Consider the following 18,049-nt stretch of genomic DNA (forward strand, 5'->3'; position numbering starts at 1 on the left):
GATTTGCAGTCCCCCAAAAGGGGAAGCACACCGTTCCTGGAGACACTGCAATACCAGGTCGATGCGTGGAGTGGACGGAGCAAGCCCCGGTTCCGGCTCCATGAGCCAAAAATCCATTTAATATGTAGTCCCCAGATAGGAGACGTATCAGATATTAAACTGATAAGAACAGATACTACACTTGATCTTAGCCAAAAGGCCGAGAAGCGATGCCGTTGCCAAGCAGTGGGGGCAGAGCCGGCAAAGGCGACGCCCATCTGGGCCGCGGGGGGTTTCGTACATTGCCTCTAGGACCACTGATGTCGATCAGATCGTTTGTTAAATAGTGGAGATGATTTGAAACAACCTGCTTTCGCGAACTGGTCCTAGGTTTTTCCATCGACCTCCACAAAAGCACCGCAGTACAATTCTCTGGACTCCCTAGGTCGTTCTTGATCAGGAGGGGGGGGGGAAAAAAAAAGCTCAACTTTAACATTTGGATAGTGTGACGAGTCCCTCGTTCTTCCTGCTACGGCCGGCCAGTGGGTGTGGCTGGGAGACTCATCAAGTGAACCATGTACACCCGTGCTTCCCTCTATAAAGCTTGGGCTTTGTTTGGCGTGGTGTGTTGCTTGCTCCTGGGTGCTTTGGTTTTGATTTTGGTCTTTGTTTATTTTGAGTTCCTTATTCATTTAAATGTGGTTCTGTCTGATGTTTGGTTATTGATGTGTCTGACAGAAATTGTGTTTGGTTTTGTTGATTTCTTGTTTCATATATTTTCTTATTTATGCTGATAAATCTCTTTTCGTTGCAACCTACCAAGCTGCCTATGTCCTCCGTTTCATTTGTCACGGCTTTGAGCCGGTCGTGACACTAGCGACCACGGGGTCATTTAGAAAACGGGCCATGGTCGAGTGCCCCCAAAAGCCTGTCGTCCCTGAAGGAAAACTCAGAACTTTGCGAAAACCAGGCGAGCGCACGCAACACCCGATTCCATAAAAAGGGGCGTGCAAACACACACGGAGCCACAGACAACGCTTCGACTGTTAGAAACCACAGGTTCTCTTCGGCACCACCTAATCTTCTTTCAACCAGTATGTCCAGGGGAGAGCGCGAACCGCAGTCCCCCACTACCATAAATTATGCAGTCGAGATCTCCCAGCATTTGGGGAATTCCGCAGGGGGTCAGCACAACCGGAGTGCAATGGCCGAGCCTCGCCCTGGGTGAACCACCTTCCTGATCATGGTGTCTCCCCTGCCAGGTAAGTATGAGTCCCCAGGCCTCCAGTCAGAGGCTACTCCTATCCCTCTTTGCCGTCCTCATCAACGGTGACCCCCTCCCCCACCCCAAGCAAAGGAAGGGCGTGTCCCTTCCATTACTTGACTGCGATTTCCGTGACCATGCCTTCAAGCCGGCAACTGCCAAGCACCTACAGGTGCTGGTCGTATGATTAGAATGTCATCAAAAAAGTTGATTTCTTTCACTAATTCCTTTCAAAAAGTCAAACTTGTATATTATGTACATTGCACACAGACTGATATATTTCAAATGTTTATTTCTTTTAATTTTGATGATTATAACTCGGACAACTAAGGAAAATCCCAAATCCGGTATCTCAGCAAATTTAGAATATTACTTAAGACCAATACAAAGAAAGGATTTTTAGAAATCTTGGCCAACTGAAAAACTATAAACATGAAAAGTATGAGCGTGTGCAGCACTCAATACTTAGTTGGGGCTCCCTTTTGCCTGAATTACTGCAGCAATGCGGCGTGGCATGGAGTCGATCGGTCTGTGGCACTGCTCAGGTGTTATGAGAGCCCAGGTTGCTCTGATAGTGGCCTTCTCAGCTCTTCTTAATTGTTGGGTCTGGCATATGGCATCTTCCTTCTTCACAATACCCCGTAGATTTTCTATGGGGTTAAGGTCAGGCGAGTTTCTGCTGGCTTTCAATTAAGAACAGGGGATACCATGGTCCTTAAACCGGGTACTGGTAGCTTTGGCACTGTGTGCAGGTGCCAAGTCCTGTTGGGAAATGAAATCTGCATCTCCATAAAGTTGGTCAGCAGCAGGAAGCATGAAGTGCGTTCTAAAACTTCCTGGTATACGGCTGCGTTGACCTTGGACCTCAGAAAACACAGTGGGGCCAACACCAGCAGATGACATGGCACCCCAAACCATCACTGACTGTGGAAACTTTAGGCTGGCCCTCTCAAGCGACGTGGATTGTGTGTGCCTCTCCTCTCTTCCTCCAGACTCTGGGACCCCGATTTCCTAAAGGAAATGCCAAATTGACTTTCATCAGAGAACGTAACTTTGGACCACTCAGCAGCAGTCCAGTCCTTTTTGTCGAGGCGCCTCTGACGCTGTCTGTTGTTCAAGAGTGGCTCTGACACAAGGAACGAGACAGCTGAAAACCATGTCTTGCATACGTCTGTGCGTAGGGGTTCTTTGAAGCACTGACTCCAGCTGCAGTCCACTCTTTGTGAATCTCCCCTACATTTTTGAATGGGTTCTGTTTCGACAGTCCTCTCCAGGGTGCGGTTATCCCTATTGCTAGTACACTTTTTTTTCTACCACACATCTTTTCCTTCCCTTCTCGCCTCTCCTATTAATGTGCTTGGACACAGAGCTCTGCGAACAGCCAGCCTCTTTTGCAATGACCTTTTGTGTCTTGGCCTCCTTGTGCAAGGTGTCAGTGGTCGTCTTTTGGACAACTGTCAAGTCAGCAGTCTTCCCCATGACTGTGTAGCCTACAGAACTAGACTGAGAGACCATTTAAAGGCCTTTGCAGGTGTTTTGAGTTAATTAGCTGATAAGAGTGTGTGGCACCAGGTGTCTTCAATATTGAACCTTTTCACAATATTCTAATTTTCTGAGATAGTGACTTTGGGATTTTCCATAGTTGTCAGCTATACTCATCAAAATGAAAAGAAATAAAAACATGTGAAACTCCTCTCAGTCTGTGTGTAATGAATGAATATGATATATACAAGTTTCACTTTTGAAAGGAATTAGTGAAATAAATCAACTTTTTGATGACATTCTAATTATATGACCAGCACCTGTACACGAGCTGCGGTCCTTTAGACCAGTGGTTCCCATCAGTCAGGCGTGTTTGATTAGATGTCTCCCTGATCAAACACACCCGATCCAACTCATCAGCTCGTTGGTAAAGACTCCAAGACCTCAGACGGGCGCATCAGACAAGAGTGACATTCAAGACGTGCAGTGCTGGTTTGGGAACCGCTGCTTTGGAACAACGGCGACCGTTTCATAAGGGTGCGAGACGGTGCCACCCTGCCAGCCACCCCACCGCAGGTACATAGAGACTCCTTGTGAAGCTCCAGCGACATTCCAACTGCTATTAACCAAAACGATTAGCAGTCCCACAAAAGGGGAATCACACCGTTCCTGGAGACACTGCAATACCAGGTCGATGCGTGGAGTGTACGGAGCAAGCCCCGGTTCCGGCTCCATGAGCCAAAATCCATTTAATATGTAGTCCCCAGATAGGAGACGTATCAGATATTAAACTGATAAGAACAGATACTACACTTGGATCTTAGCCAAAAGGCCGAGAAGCGATGCCGTTGCCAAGCAGTGGGGGCAGAGCCGGCAAAGGCGACGCCCATCTGGGCCGCGGTGGGTTTCGTACTTTGCCTCTAGGACCACTGCTGTCGATCAGATCGTTTGTTAAATAGTGGAGATGATTTGAAACAACCTGCTTTCGCGAACTGGTCCTAGGTTTTTCCATCGACCTCCACAAAAGCACCGCAGTACAATTCTCTGGACTCCCTAGGTCGTTCTTGATCAGGAGGGGGGGGGGGAAAAGCTCAACTTTAACATTTGGATAGTGTGTGACGAGTCCCTCGTTCTTCCTGCTACGGCCGGCCAGTGGGTGTGGCTGGGAGACTCATCAAGTGAACCATGTACACCCGTGCTTCCCTCTATAAAGCTTGGGCTTTGTTTGGCGTGGTGTGTTGCTTGCTCCTGGGTGCTTTGGTTTTGATTTTGGTCTTTGTTTATTTTGAGTTCCTTATTCATTTAAATGTGGTTCTGTCTGATGTTTGGTTATTGATGTGTCTGACAGAAATTGTGTTTGGTTTTGTTGATTTCTTGTTTCCATATATTTTCTTATTTATGCTGATAAATCTCTTTTCGTTGCAACCTACCAAGCTGCCTATGTCCTCCGTTTCATTTGTCACGGCTTTGAGCCGGTCGTGACAATAGCGACCACGGGGTCATTTAGAAAACGGCCATGGTCGAGTGCCCCCAAAAGCCTGTCGTCCCTGAAGGAAAACTCAGAACTTTGCGAAACCAGGCGAGCGCACGCAACACCCGATTCCATAAAAGGGGCGTGCAAACACACACGGAGCCACAGACAACGCTACGACTGTTAGAAACCACAGGTTCTCTCGGCACCACCTAATCTTCTTTCAACCAGTATGTCCAGGGGAGAGCGCGAACGCAGTCCCCCACTACCATAAATTATGCAGTCGAGATTCCCACATTTGGGGAATTTGCAGGGGTCAGCACAACCGGAGTGCAATGGCCGAGCTCCTCGCCCTGGGTGAAACCACCTTCTCTGATCATGGTGTCTCCCCTGCCAGGTAAGTATGAATTCCCAGGCCTCCAGTCAGAGGCTACCCTATCCCTCTTTGCCGTCCTCATCAACGGTGACCCCCTCCCCACCCCAAGCAAAGGAAGGGCGTGTCCCTTCCATTACTTGACCTGCGATTTCCGTGACCATGCCTTCAAGCCGGCAAACTGCCAAGCACCTACAGGTGCTGGTCGTATGATTAGAATGTCATCAAAAAGTTGATTTCTTTCACTAATTCCTTTCAAAAAGTCAAACTTGTATATTATGTACATTGCACACAGACTGATATATTTCAAATGTTTATTTCTTTTAATTTTGATGATTATAACTGACAACTAAGGAAAATCCCAAATCCGGTATCTCAGCAAATTTAGAATATTACTTAAGACCAATACAAAGAAAGGATTTTTAGAAATCTTGGCCAGTGGCATGGAGTCGATCGGTCTGTGGCACTGCTCAGGTGTTATGAGAGCCCAGGTTGCTCTGATAGTGGCCTTCAGCTCTTCTTAATTGTTGGGTCTGGCATATGGCATCTTCCTCTTCACAATACCCCGTAGATTTTCTATGGGGTTAAGGTCAGGCGAGTTTGCTGGCCAATTAAGAACAGGGATACCATGGTCCTTAAACCGGGTACTGGTAGCTTTGGCACTGTGTGCAGGTGCCAAGTCCTGTTGGGAAATGAAATCTGCATCTCCATAAAGTTGGTCAGCAGCAGGAAGCATGAAGTGCTCTAAAACTTCCTGGTATACGGCTGCGTTGACCTTGGACCTCAGAAAACACAGTGGGCCAACACCAGCAGATGACATGGCACCCCAAACCATCACTGACTGTGGAAACTTTAGGCTGGCCCTCAAGCGACGTGGATTGTGTGCCTCTCCTCTCTTCCTCCAGACTCTGGGACCCCGATTTCCAAAGGAAATGCCAAATTGACTTTCATCAGAGAACGTAACTTTGGACCACTCAGCAGCAGTCCAGTCCTTTTTGCCGAGGCGCCTCTGACGCTGTCTGTTGTTCAAGAGTGGCTTGACACAAGGAACGAGACAGCTGAAAACCATGTCTTGCATACGTCTGTGCGTAGGGTTCTTGAAGCACTGACTCCAGCTGCAGTCCACTCTTTGTGAATCTCCCCCACATTTTTGAATGGGTTCTGTTTCACAGTCCTCTCCAGGGTGCGGTTATCCCTATTGCTAGTACACTTTTTTTTCTACCACATCTTTTCCTTCCCTTCGCCTCTCTATTAATGTGCTTGGACACAGAGCTCTGCGAACAGCCAGCCTCTTTTGCAATGACCTTTTGTGTCTTGGCCTCCTTGTGCAAGGTGTCAGTGGTCGTCTTTTGGACAACTGTCAAGTCAGCAGTCTTCCCCATGACTGTGTAGCCTACAGAACTAGACTGAGAGACCATTTAAAGGCCTTTGCAGGTGTTTTGAGTTAATTAGCTGATAAGAGTGTGTGGCACCAGGTGTCTTCAATATTGAACCTTTTCACAATATTCTAATTTTCTGAGATAGTGACTTTGGGATTTTCCATAGTTGTCAGCTATACTCATCAAAATGAAAAGAAATAAACATGTGAAACCTCTCAGTCTGTGTGTAATGAATGAATATGATATATACAAGTTTCACTTTTTGAAAGGAATTAGTGAAATAAATCAACTTTTTGATGACATTCTAATTATATGACCAGCACCTGTACACGAGCTGCGGTCCTTTAGACCAGTGGTTCCCATCAGTCAGGCGTGTTTGATTAGATGTCTCCCTGATCAAACACACCCGATCCAACTCATCAGCTCGTTGGTAAAGACTCCAAGACCTCAGACGGGCGCATCAGACAAGAGTGACATTCAAGACGTGCAGTGCTGGTTTGGGAACCGCTGCTTTGGAACAACGGCGACCGTTTCATAAGGGTGCGAGACGGTGCCACCCTGCCAGCCACCCCACCGCAGGTACATAGAGACTCCTTGTGAAGCTCCAGCGACATTCCCTCTGCTATTAACCACAACGATTTGCAGTCCCCCAAAGGGGAAGCACACCGTTCCTGGAGACACTGCAATACCAGGTCGATGCGTGGAGTGGACGGAGCAAGCCCCGGTTCCGGCTCCATGAGCCAAAAATCCATTTAATATGTAGTCCCCAGATAGGGGACGTATCAGATATTAAACTGATAAGAACAGATTTTTTTTTTTTTTTTTTTTTTATTTACACCAAATCTATACTTTACAACCAATTCATTGTTCAAAGATACACAATAAATTCTCTTTTAACAAATCGTCATACAATTCTCTGAACAATCAAAACCAAAACACAAATATACATCAATTTTCAAAAACCAAACAAAAACCAAAGCACAAAAAACACTGTCACTCCCTCTATCCCACCCCAACCTTCTGAAGCCCTCTCCATACCCTTCTGGTCTCCTCCTCCCCATAATACTCTTTGAAAACTTTGACCTCAGCAGACATTTTACCCAGTAAACGTAAAAACAATTTCTCTGCCCCCAAACGTGGTATCTGTTTCCTTAAACACACTGTTCTCCATTCCCAAAGAACATGCTTCCCCTCTGAAATCGTACTCCAAATTACTCTCCTCCGTTCTTTTAGAAAACTATCCAAACCCTCCCCATACAACACCAGATTCCTTGTAATGTTTGGCCCTCCCCATCCCTCCCACCATCGCTTCACTGATTTCCAAAGGGCAACAGCTCCAGGACATGCCCAAAAGACATGCTCAATTGTCTCGTCTTGACCACAACCAATCGGGCACTTTGGTGACCTGCCTGCACCATGTCTATATAACCTCTCCCTTACTGGCAACCGACCTAGAACTGTTAACCAATTCAAATCTTTGCAAAATCCAGTAAGAAATGGTGCCTGCAACCTAATCCAACCCACTCCATAAGGAGAAACAACTTTCTCCACCCCCTCCACAAGTTCATCCCTCAATCTGATATACAACTGCTTGTGCTCCAAGATCAGGGACTGCTGTAAACACCAAGGCTTCAGGGCAATGATATCTGCCACTCTCTGATAGTACTGTGGCCTATTTGTAGACCATGGCCTTGTACCCCTCCAATTGCTCAACGATCTCAAAGGAAAGGCTAGCCAGAACTGAGCTAAAAATCTAGCCTTGTGCACTGTCTCCCGGACAGCCAGAAGCGCTGCACATGAACAAAACAAAGCTTCCATTTTTAAAGGAATACATGGAACCCCCTACCCCCTTCTTTCACTGGTCTATACATCTGCAACCTGGCTACCATTTCGGTACCATTTTTCCATAAAAAAGAAAAAATTAACTTTTCTAACTTTCTTCCATACCAAAAAGGAACTGGAAACACATAAGCTAAATAATTCAGACTAGGGAGTAAGTCTGCCTTCACCACCTCTAACCGTCCCCACAAAGATAACCCCCTTGAACTCCACTTCGCTATCTTTGCCTGCACTACTTTCATCCTTGCTTCCCAGCTTTCCTTAGCGCTATTACGTCTAGTAAACCTAACCCCTAAGATTTTCAACCCCTCTGTACAAATTTTAAAACCTCCTCTTACCTCTGTTCTACCAGCCCACTGACCAAAAAACATAACAGAGGACTTATCCACATTTACTCGCGCACCAGATATTTTACAAAACCTTTCCACTATTTTGCACACCACCTCAAAATCATAGTCCGACGTCAGAAACAGGGTCATGTCATCTGCATAAGCAGCGACTTTAGCACATACGCCCCCACCTCCTGGCAAATGTACGCCTGTAAAAGAAGGCGCAGCCCTCAAAGTTGCCAAAAGAGGTTCCAAAGACAAAACATAAAGAAGGGGGGACAGAGGACACCCCTGACGCACACCCCCTAACTGTTCCACCTTTTCTGAGAAATACCCATTTATCCCCACTCTGCTGAAGGCCTTCCTGTAAAGCAGCTTTACCCAAGCCCTAAACACAGGCCCAAACCCCATACGCATTAAAGTAGCCTCCAAGAAGACATGACTAACCCTGTCAAAGGCCTTCTCTTGGTCAAGACTCAAAACTGCTAGAGGAAGCTGACGCTGCTCTGTCCAACTTATTATGTCTCTGACTAGAGCCAAATTCAAAGAAATTGACCTGCCAGGCACACCACAGGTTTGATCTGGCTGGACTACCACCCCTATAACCCTCTTAAGTCTCTCTGTCAGAACTTTTGCCAATATTTTATAATCCGTGGTTAGCAGAGTGATTGGCCTCCAATTCCCCAACTCCTCCTTCTTACCTTTCTTATACAGAAGAGACACCAGCCCTGTTCTCATTGTCTCCACCATCTCACCTTTCATGAAGCATTCCTGATAGAGAGCTACCAGCTCACTTCCTATCCATGGCAGAACAAGCTCATAAAAACCTGCTGGAAGGCCATCACATCCTGGAGCTGTGCCTTTCTTAAGTGAGGAAATTGCAGTACTTACTTCCTGCAAAGTCAAAGGCCCTTCCAGTGCTGCCCTATCCTCATCCCCTAAACTCCCCTCCAAAGCATCCAAAACACTCCCAAATGCTGTACTAGAAGGGCCCCTGTCACTAAATAACTCCCTATAAAAACTCCCAGCTACCTCCAGCATTCCCTTTACAGACGTTTCCACTCTCCCTTCCCTCCCAAAACCCTCAATATAACTCCGCCTTTGTCTTCCCCGCACTGTAGCAAAGAAGAAACTAGTAGGTTTTTCATCAAGGAGCCGCTTCCTAACACTTGACCCTTGCAAAAAGGACTTTGCTTCCTCCCAAAAGTGATCTTTCATTACCCCCTGCAGATGACTAGCCCTAGCCCATCCCTCAGTTGTTCCCAAAGCACCCTCTGTCCACAGAGACTGTAGTTCTTCTGACCACTTACATATTTTTTCCCTCCTGCTTCTTGCCTTCTCTCTGCCCCAGTTACGACAAAAGACTGCAACCCTCACCTTGAACCCCTCCCACCACTCACCGTGGGACCGAAACAAACCTTGCAAATTTTTCCACCCAGCTACCAAATTGAAAAGAACAGTACAAAATGTCCTATCACTTAGAAAGGAAGTATTGAACCTCCACCCCCCTCCCTCGCTTCTCCCCTTCCACCTCCACCCACACCCCCACTAAACAATGATCTGAACACCACATTGGTACTTGGGTATAGTTAAACACCTTTACATGGACTGGCAGAAAAAGATAGTCCAGTCGTGCCATCTCCTGCCTGCTGTTCCGCCAAGTGAATGTGGGCACCCGCCCTCCTGCCCCTCGAAAAGAGTCACAGAGTGAGAAACCTGCTGACAACTGGGCCAGCTCTCTGCCAGAAGCGTTGTCCAGTGACACATTAAAGTCCCCTCCCAGCACTAGCAGTTTGTTGGTATGCAAAATTGCATTCAAACAATTCAAAAACCCCTCCCGATCACCCAATTTACTTGGGGCATAAACATTAACAAAACGAAAAGATATCCCTCTCCACCTCACATCTACTACCACCACCCTTCCTGGAATGATTACAATAGCAGATTCAATAACAAAATCCCACGAATAAAATAAAATGCCCACCCCATCTGCTTTAACATTCCCCACTCCCCAAAAAGATGGACCCAAGGTCCACTCTTTAGAAAACCCCTCTACATCCTTATCATTCTCCAAGTGGCACTCTTGTAAAAACAAAACATCATACTGCAAATCTTTAACAGAAAAAAACACAGCTGTACGCCGTTGTGCCATTTTAATTCCCCTTACATTGAAAGTTGCCACTCTTATCAAACCCATAAAATAACCCTTAAACCCCCAGAACACTTTCCCTCCCACTTAGCCCTCATGTACTTCTTCCCCATCCCCATTTTTTTGTCCCCTTCTTGCCCCCCCTCCTTTTGCCTTTCTCGAAACAACCTCAGTCCATTCTCCAGATTCAGTTATCATTTCTTCCTCTTCTCCTTCCACCTCTGTTCTGTCCCCCCACTCAGTGCTTTCTTCCCCTTCATCTTTCCCCTTTTCTTCAAAACCCTCCCCCCTAATGTCCTCTCCCACAGGGTCCTGACTTGTAACATCATCCAGTTTGCTGTACTTACATCCTTTCTCCGTTACCCGGTCCTTAGGGTCCTCCCAGGCCCTGCGACGGCTTGTTCCGAGCACGGACTCTGACGAAATATCCATCTCTGATCCACTATGGACTCTCTCTCGTCGATGGGCTGATCCAGGTGCAGGTTCTAGGATTTCTTGCACTTTTTCCACCCCCAAGGCTCCAGACAAGACATCCGTAAAATCCAGCTCTGACCAAACTTGAGATGAATTCACCTGCTGTTCAGTTCCCACTTCTGTGGCCCCTTTTTCGTCTAAGGACAAAGTAATCAGGTCCCCATCATTAGAGTCTAATTGCTCGTTCACAACAGCCTCCTTCTCTCCTGATACCCCCGTCTCCTGTGACCCTTCACTTGTCAATCCTCCAGGTTGATCATCCATTACTTCAGGCAAACTGATAAGTATGGCCTCGAGGTCTGCCTGTAGATCCTCACCTTCCTTCAAAAGACCTGCATATGACCTACTCCTAGAAGGACATGTTCGATAAAGATGATCAGGCTTACCACAAAGACTGCAATGCTTCGGGGCAGGGCAGACTGAAGCAACATGATCTGCAGCACCGCAAAAACGACAACGTTGTCCCTCACAATCAGCCTTAATGTGTCCTTCCCCACCACATCTCCTACAGTACATAGGCTGTCCGGGGTAATAAAGAAAACCTCTGTTGGGCCCAATGGAAAAGGTCCCAGGCGGGTGGATTAGGGCTCCAGAGGCAGCAGGATCGAAGCGCAGCTTAACAAGGTACCGCCTTTTGCCTGTCCAGATTCCAAAGCGGTCCCTCACTCGCTCTCCTCCTTTTACTGTCTCGCAGTGTCTTGAAAGAAAGGTCAAAACCTCTCTATCTTCCACAAACGGGTTGTATAGATGAACTGTGAGTGGAATATAATCCTGGGCAAACAAAGGTTGAAGCTGCAAGCCTTCCAAGAGTTTATGTTTTTCTTTCCCCAAGACTCAAAAAGCTCACACAGTCCGTCAAATTGAAAAATGTCAAGTCCATAAATCCTACAGTTGAAAAATCCTGAAGACAAAACACTGAAGAAGCAGCAATGTTGAAAACTCCTTTCAAGACATCCATCACCAAGAACTCCCTCCTGAACCTTTGCTTGACAGACCGATCAGCATCTTGTAACACTCGGATTCTTACTGAATTCTTTAACCGCACCACCATGGCCGGCAAGGGTACATCCTCTCTCGGCGTAGCCATCGACACTACACTTGATCTTAGCCAAAAGGCCGAGAAGCGATGCCGTTGCCAAGCAGTGGGGGCAGAGCCGGCAAAGGCGACGCCCATCTGGGCCGCGGTGGGTTTCGTACTTTGCCTCTAGGACCACTGCTGTCGATCAGATCGTTTGTTAAATAGTGGAGATGATTTGAAACAACCTGCTTTCGCGAACTGGTCCTAGGTTTTTCCATCGACCTCCACAAAAGCACCGCAGTACAATTCTCTGGACTCCCTAGGTCGTTCTTGATCAGGAGGGGGGGGGGGGAAGCTCAACTTTAACATTTGGATAGTGTGACGAGTCCCTCGTTCTTCCTGCTACGGCCGGCCAGTGGGTGTGGCTGGGAGACTCATCAAGTGAACCATGTACACCCGTGCTTCCCTCTATAAAGCTTGGGCTTTGTTTGGCGTGGTGTGTTGCTTGCTCCTGGGTGCTTTGGTTTTGATTTTGGTCTTTGTTTATTTTGAGTTCCTTATTCATTTAAATGTGGTTCTGTCTGATGTTTGGTTATTGATGTGTCTGACAGAAATTGTGTTTGGTTTTGTTGATTTCTTGTTTCATATATTTTCTTATTTATGCTGATAAATCTCTTTTCGTTGCAACCTACCAAGCTGCCTATGTCCTCCGTTTCATTTGTCACGGCTTTGAGCCGGTCGTGACACTAGCGACCACGGGGTCATTTAGAAAACGGCCATGGTCGAGTGCCCCCAAAAGCCTGTCGTCCCTGAAGGAAAACTCAGAACTTTGCGAAACCAGGCGAGCGCACGCAACACCCGATTCCATAAAAGGGGCGTGCAAACACACACGGAGCCACAGACAACGCTACGACTGTTAGAAACCACAGGTTCTCTCGGCACCACCTAATCTTCTTTCAACCAGTATGTCCAGGGGAGAGCGCGAACGCAGTCCCCCACTACCATAAATTATGCAGTCGAGATTCCCACATTTGGGGAATTCGCAGGGGTCAGCACAACCGGAGTGCAATGGCCGAGCCTCGCCCTGGGTGAACCACCTTCCTGATCATGGTGTCTCCCCTGCCAGGTAAGTATGAGTCCCCAGGCCTCCAGTCAGAGGCTACCCTATCCCTCTTTGCCGTCCTCATCAACGGTGACCCCCTCCCCCACCCCAAGCAAAGGAAGGGCGTGTCCCTTCCATTACTTGACTGCGATTTCCGTGACCATGCCTTCAAGCCGGCAAACTGCCAAGCACCTACAGGTGCTGGTCGTATGATTAGAATGTCATCAAAAAGTTGATTTCTTTCACTAATTCCTTTCAAAAAGTCAAACTTGTATATTATGTACATTGCACACAGACTGATATATTTCAAATGTTTATTTCTTTTAATTTTGATGATTATAACTGACAACTAAGGAAAATCCCAAATCCGGTATCTCAGCAAATTTAGAATATTACTTAAGACCAATACAAAGAAAGGATTTTTAGAAATCTTGGCCAACTGAAAACTATAAACATGAAAAGTATGAGCGTGTGCAGCACTCAATACTTAGTTGGGGCTCCTTTTGCCTGAATTACTGCAGCAATGCGGCGTGGCATGGAGTCGATCGGTCTGTGGCACTGCTCAGGTGTTATGAGAGCCCAGGTTGCTCTGATAGTGGCCTTCAGCTCTTCTTAATTGTTGGGTCTGGCATATGGCATCTTCCTCTTCACAATACCCCGTAGATTTTCTATGGGGTTAAGGTCAGGCGAGTTTGCTGGCCAATTAAGAACAGGGATACCATGGTCCTTAAACCGGGTACTGGTAGCTTTGGCACTGTGTGCAGGTGCCAAGTCCTGTTGGGAAATGAAATCTGCATCTCCATAAAGTTGGTCAGCAGCAGGAAGCATGAAGTGCTCTAAAACTTCCTGGTATACGGCTGCGTTGACCTTGGACCTCAGAAAACACAGTGGGCCAACACCAGCAGATGACATGGCACCCCAAACCATCACTGACTGTGGAAACTTTAGGCTGGCCCTCAAGCGACGTGGATTGTGTGCCTCTCCTCTCTTCCTCCAGACTCTGGGACCCCGATTTCCAAAGGAAATGCCAAATTGACTTTCATCAGAGAACGTAACTTTGGACCACTCAGCAGCAGTCCAGTCCTTTTTGTCGAGGCGCCTCTGACGCTGTCTGTTGTTCAAGAGTGGCTTGACACAAGGAACGAGACAGCTGAAAACCATGTCTTGCATACGTCTGTGCGTAGGGGTTCTTGAAGCACTGACTCCAGCTGCAGTCCACTCTTTGTGAATCTCCCCCACATTTTTGAATGGGTTCTGTTTCACAGTCCTCTCCAGGGTGCGGTTATCCCTATTGCTAGTACACTTTTTTTCTACCACATCTTTTCCTTCCCTTCGCCTCTCTATTAATGTGCTTGGACACAGAGCTCTGCGAACAGCCAGCCTCTTTTGCAATGACCTTTTGTGTCTTGGCCTCCTTGTGCAAGGTGTCAGTGGTCGTCTTTTGGACAACTGTCAAGTCAGCAGTCTTCCCCATGACTGTGTAGCCTACAGAACTAGACTGAGAGACCATTTAAAGGCCTTTGCAGGTGTTTTGAGTTAATTAGCTGATAAGAGTGTGTGGCACCAGGTGTCTTCAATATTGAACCTTTTCACAATATTCTAATTTTCTGAGATAGTGACTTTGGGATTTTCCATAGTTGTCAGCTATACTCATCAAAATGAAAAGAAATAAACATGTGAAACCTCTCAGTCTGTGTGTAATGAATGAATATGATATATACAAGTTTCACTTTTTGAAAGGAATTAGTGAAATAAATCAACTTTTTGATGACATTCTAATTATATGACCAGCACCTGTACACGAGCTGCGGTCCTTTAGACCAGTGGTTCCCATCAGTCAGGCGTGTTTGATTAGATGTCTCCCTGATCAAACACACCCGATCCAACTCATCAGCTCGTTGGTAAAGACTCCAAGACCTCAGACGGGCGCATCAGACAAGAGTGACATTCAAGACGTGCAGTGCTGGTTTGGGAACCGCTGCTTTGGAACAACGGCGACCGTTTCATAAGGGTGCGAGACGGTGCCACCCTGCCAGCCACCCCACCGCAGGTACATAGAGACTCCTTGTGAAGCTCCAGCGACATTCCCTCTGCTATTAACCACAACGATTTGCAGTCCCCCAAAAGGGGAAGCACACCGTTCCTGGAGACACTGCAATACCAGGTCGATGCGTGGAGTGGACGGAGCAAGCCCCGGTTCCGGCTCCATGAGCCAAAAATCCATTTAATATGTAGTCCCCAGATAGGAGACGTATCAGATATTAAACTGATAAGAACAGATACTACACTTGATCTTAGCCAAAAGGCCGAGAAGCGATGCCGTTGCCAAGCAGTGGGGGCAGAGCCGGCAAAGGCGACGCCCATCTGGGCCGCGGTGGGTTTCGTACTTTGCCTCTAGGACCACTGCTGTCGATCAGATCGTTTGTTAAATAGTGGAGATGATTTGAAACAACCTGCTTTCGCGAACTGGTCCTAGGTTTTTCCATCGACCTCCACAAAAGCACCGCAGTACAATTCTCTGGACTCCCTAGGTCGTTCTTGATCAGGAGGGGGGGGGGGGAAGCTCAACTTTAACATTTGGATAGTGTGACGAGTCCCTCGTTCTTCCTGCTACGGCCGGCCAGTGGGTGTGGCTGGGAGACTCATCAAGTGAACCATGTACACCCGTGCTTCCCTCTATAAAGCTTGGGCTTTGTTTGGCGTGGTGTGTTGCTTGCTCCTGGGTGCTTTGGTTTTGATTTTGGTCTTTGTTTATTTTGAGTTCCTTATTCATTTAAATGTGGTTCTGTCTGATGTTTGGTTATTGATGTGTCTGACAGAAATTGTGTTTGGTTTTGTTGATTTCTTGTTTCATATATTTTCTTATTTATGCTGATAAATCTCTTTTCGTTGCAACCTACCAAGCTGCCTATGTCCTCCGTTTCATTTGTCACGGCTTTGAGCCGGTCGTGACAATAGCGACCACGGGGTCATTTAGAAAACGGCCATGGTCGAGTGCCCCCAAAAGCCTGTCGTCCCTGAAGGAAAACTCAGAACTTTGCGAAACCAGGCGAGCGCACGCAACACCCGATTCCATAAAAGGGGCGTGCAAACACACACGGAGCCACAGACAACGCTACGACTGTTAGAAACCACAGGTTCTCTCGGCACCACCTAATCTTCTTTCAACCAGTATGTCCAGGGGAGAGCGCGAACGCAGTCCCCCACTACCATAAATTATGCAGTCGAGATTCCCACATTTGGGGAATTCGCAGGGGTCAGCACAACCGGAGTGCAATGGCCGAGCCTCGCCCTGGGTGAACCACCTTCCTGATCATGGTGTCTCCCCTGCCAGGTAAGTATGAGTCCCCAGGCCTCCAGTCAGAGGCTACCCTATCCCTCTTTGCCGTCCTCATCAACGGTGACCCCCTCCCCCACCCCAAGCAAAGGAAGGGCGTGTCCCTTCCATTACTTGACTGCGATTTCCGTGACCATGCCTTCAAGCCGGCAAACTGCCAAGCACCTACAGGTGCTGGTCGTATGATTAGAATGTCATCAAAAAGTTGATTTCTTTCACTAATTCCTTTCAAAAAGTCAAACTTGTATATTATGTACATTGCACACAGACTGATATATTTCAAATGTTTATTTCTTTTAATTTTGATGATTATAACTGACAACTAAGGAAAATCCCAAATCCGGTATCTCAGCAAATTTAGAATATTACTTAAGACCAATACAAAGAAAGGATTTTTAGAAATCTTGGCCAACTGAAAACTATAAACATGAAAAGTATGAGCGTGTGCAGCACTCAATACTTAGTTGGGGCTCCTTTTGCCTGAATTACTGCAGCAATGCGGCGTGGCATGGAGTCGATCGGTCTGTGGCACTGCTCAGGTGTTATGAGAGCCCAGGTTGCTCTGATAGTGGCCTTCAGCTCTTCTTAATTGTTGGGTCTGGCATATGGCATCTTCCTCTTCACAATACCCCGTAGATTTTCTATGGGGTTAAGGTCAGGCGAGTTTGCTGGCCAATTAAGAACAGGGATACCATGGTCCTTAAACCGGGTACTGGTAGCTTTGGCACTGTGTGCAGGTGCCAAGTCCTGTTGGGAAATGAAATCTGCATCTCCATAAAGTTGGTCAGCAGCAGGAAGCATGAAGTGCTCTAAAACTTCCTGGTATACGGCTGCGTTGACCTTGGACCTCAGAAAACACAGTGGGCCAACACCAGCAGATGACATGGCACCCCAAACCATCACTGACTGTGGAAACTTTAGGCTGGCCCTCAAGCGACGTGGATTGTGTGCCTCTCCTCTCTTCCTCCAGACTCTGGGACCCCGATTTCCAAAGGAAATGCCAAATTGACTTTCATCAGAGAACGTAACTTTGGACCACTCAGCAGCAGTCCAGTCCTTTTTGCCGAGGCGCCTCTGACGCTGTCTGTTGTTCAAGAGTGGCTTGACACAAGGAACGAGACAGCTGAAAACCATGTCTTGCATACGTCTGTGCGTAGGGGTTCTTGAAGCACTGACTCCAGCTGCAGTCCACTCTTTGTGAATCTCCCCCACATTTTTGAATGGGTTCTGTTTCACAGTCCTCTCCAGGGTGCGGTTATCCCTATTGCTAGTACACTTTTTTCTACCACATCTTTTCCTTCCCTTCGCCTCTCTATTAATGTGCTTGGACACAGAGCTCTGCGAACAGCCAGCCTCTTTTGCAATGACCTTTTGTGTCTTGGCCTCCTTGTGCAAGGTGTCAGTGGTCGTCTTTTGGACAACTGTCAAGTCAGCAGTCTTCCCCATGACTGTGTAGCCTACAGAACTAGACTGAGAGACCATTTAAAGGCCTTTGCAGGTGTTTTGAGTTAATTAGCTGATAAGAGTGTGTGGCACCAGGTGTCTTCAATATTGAACCTTTTCACAATATTCTAATTTTCTGAGATAGTGACTTTGGGATTTTCCATAGTTGTCAGCTATACTCATCAAAATGAAAAGAAATAAACATGTGAAACCTCTCAGTCTGTGTGTAATGAATGAATATGATATATACAAGTTTCACTTTTTGAAAGGAATTAGTGAAATAAATCAACTTTTTGATGACATTCTAATTATATGACCAGCACCTGTACACGAGCTGCGGTCCTTTAGACCAGTGGTTCCCATCAGTCAGGCGTGTTTGATTAGATGTCTCCCTGATCAAACACACCCGA

The 18,049-nt window shown here is 47.0% G+C and overlaps 8 non-coding genes across 8 annotated transcripts; all 8 read right to left on the reverse strand.

Moving 5' to 3' along the window:
- Positions 1–20: 20 nt before the first annotated feature.
- On the reverse strand, positions 21–211 carry LOC137010186 (U2 spliceosomal RNA). Its single transcript, XR_010893259.1, has one exon. It is a non-coding gene; the product is annotated as a U2 spliceosomal RNA (small nuclear RNA).
- Positions 212–1,080: 869 nt separating this feature from the next.
- On the reverse strand, positions 1,081–1,249 carry LOC137010073 (U1 spliceosomal RNA). Its single transcript, XR_010893152.1, has one exon. It is a non-coding gene; the product is annotated as a U1 spliceosomal RNA (small nuclear RNA).
- Positions 1,250–3,378: 2,129 nt separating this feature from the next.
- On the reverse strand, positions 3,379–3,569 carry LOC137010208 (U2 spliceosomal RNA). The gene has a single exon (XR_010893281.1). It is a non-coding gene; the product is annotated as a U2 spliceosomal RNA (small nuclear RNA).
- An 864-nt stretch (positions 3,570–4,433) lies between these two features.
- LOC137010075 (U1 spliceosomal RNA) lies at positions 4,434–4,601 on the reverse strand. Its single transcript, XR_010893154.1, has one exon. It is a non-coding gene; the product is annotated as a U1 spliceosomal RNA (small nuclear RNA).
- Positions 4,602–6,603: 2,002 nt separating this feature from the next.
- LOC137010272 (U2 spliceosomal RNA) lies at positions 6,604–6,795 on the reverse strand. The gene has a single exon (XR_010893319.1). It is a non-coding gene; the product is annotated as a U2 spliceosomal RNA (small nuclear RNA).
- Positions 6,796–12,727: 5,932 nt separating this feature from the next.
- Positions 12,728–12,891, reverse strand: LOC137009933 (U1 spliceosomal RNA). Its single transcript, XR_010893019.1, has one exon. It is a non-coding gene; the product is annotated as a U1 spliceosomal RNA (small nuclear RNA).
- A 2,095-nt stretch (positions 12,892–14,986) lies between these two features.
- Positions 14,987–15,177, reverse strand: LOC137010187 (U2 spliceosomal RNA). Its single transcript, XR_010893261.1, has one exon. It is a non-coding gene; the product is annotated as a U2 spliceosomal RNA (small nuclear RNA).
- Positions 15,178–16,037: 860 nt separating this feature from the next.
- LOC137009934 (U1 spliceosomal RNA) lies at positions 16,038–16,201 on the reverse strand. Its single transcript, XR_010893020.1, has one exon. It is a non-coding gene; the product is annotated as a U1 spliceosomal RNA (small nuclear RNA).
- Positions 16,202–18,049: the final 1,848 nt, after the last annotated feature.

Source organism: Chanodichthys erythropterus, chromosome 20 (assembly GCF_024489055.1).
Source record: "Chanodichthys erythropterus isolate Z2021 chromosome 20, ASM2448905v1, whole genome shotgun sequence".
NCBI classification, from domain to species: Eukaryota; Metazoa; Chordata; class Actinopteri; order Cypriniformes; family Xenocyprididae; genus Chanodichthys; species Chanodichthys erythropterus.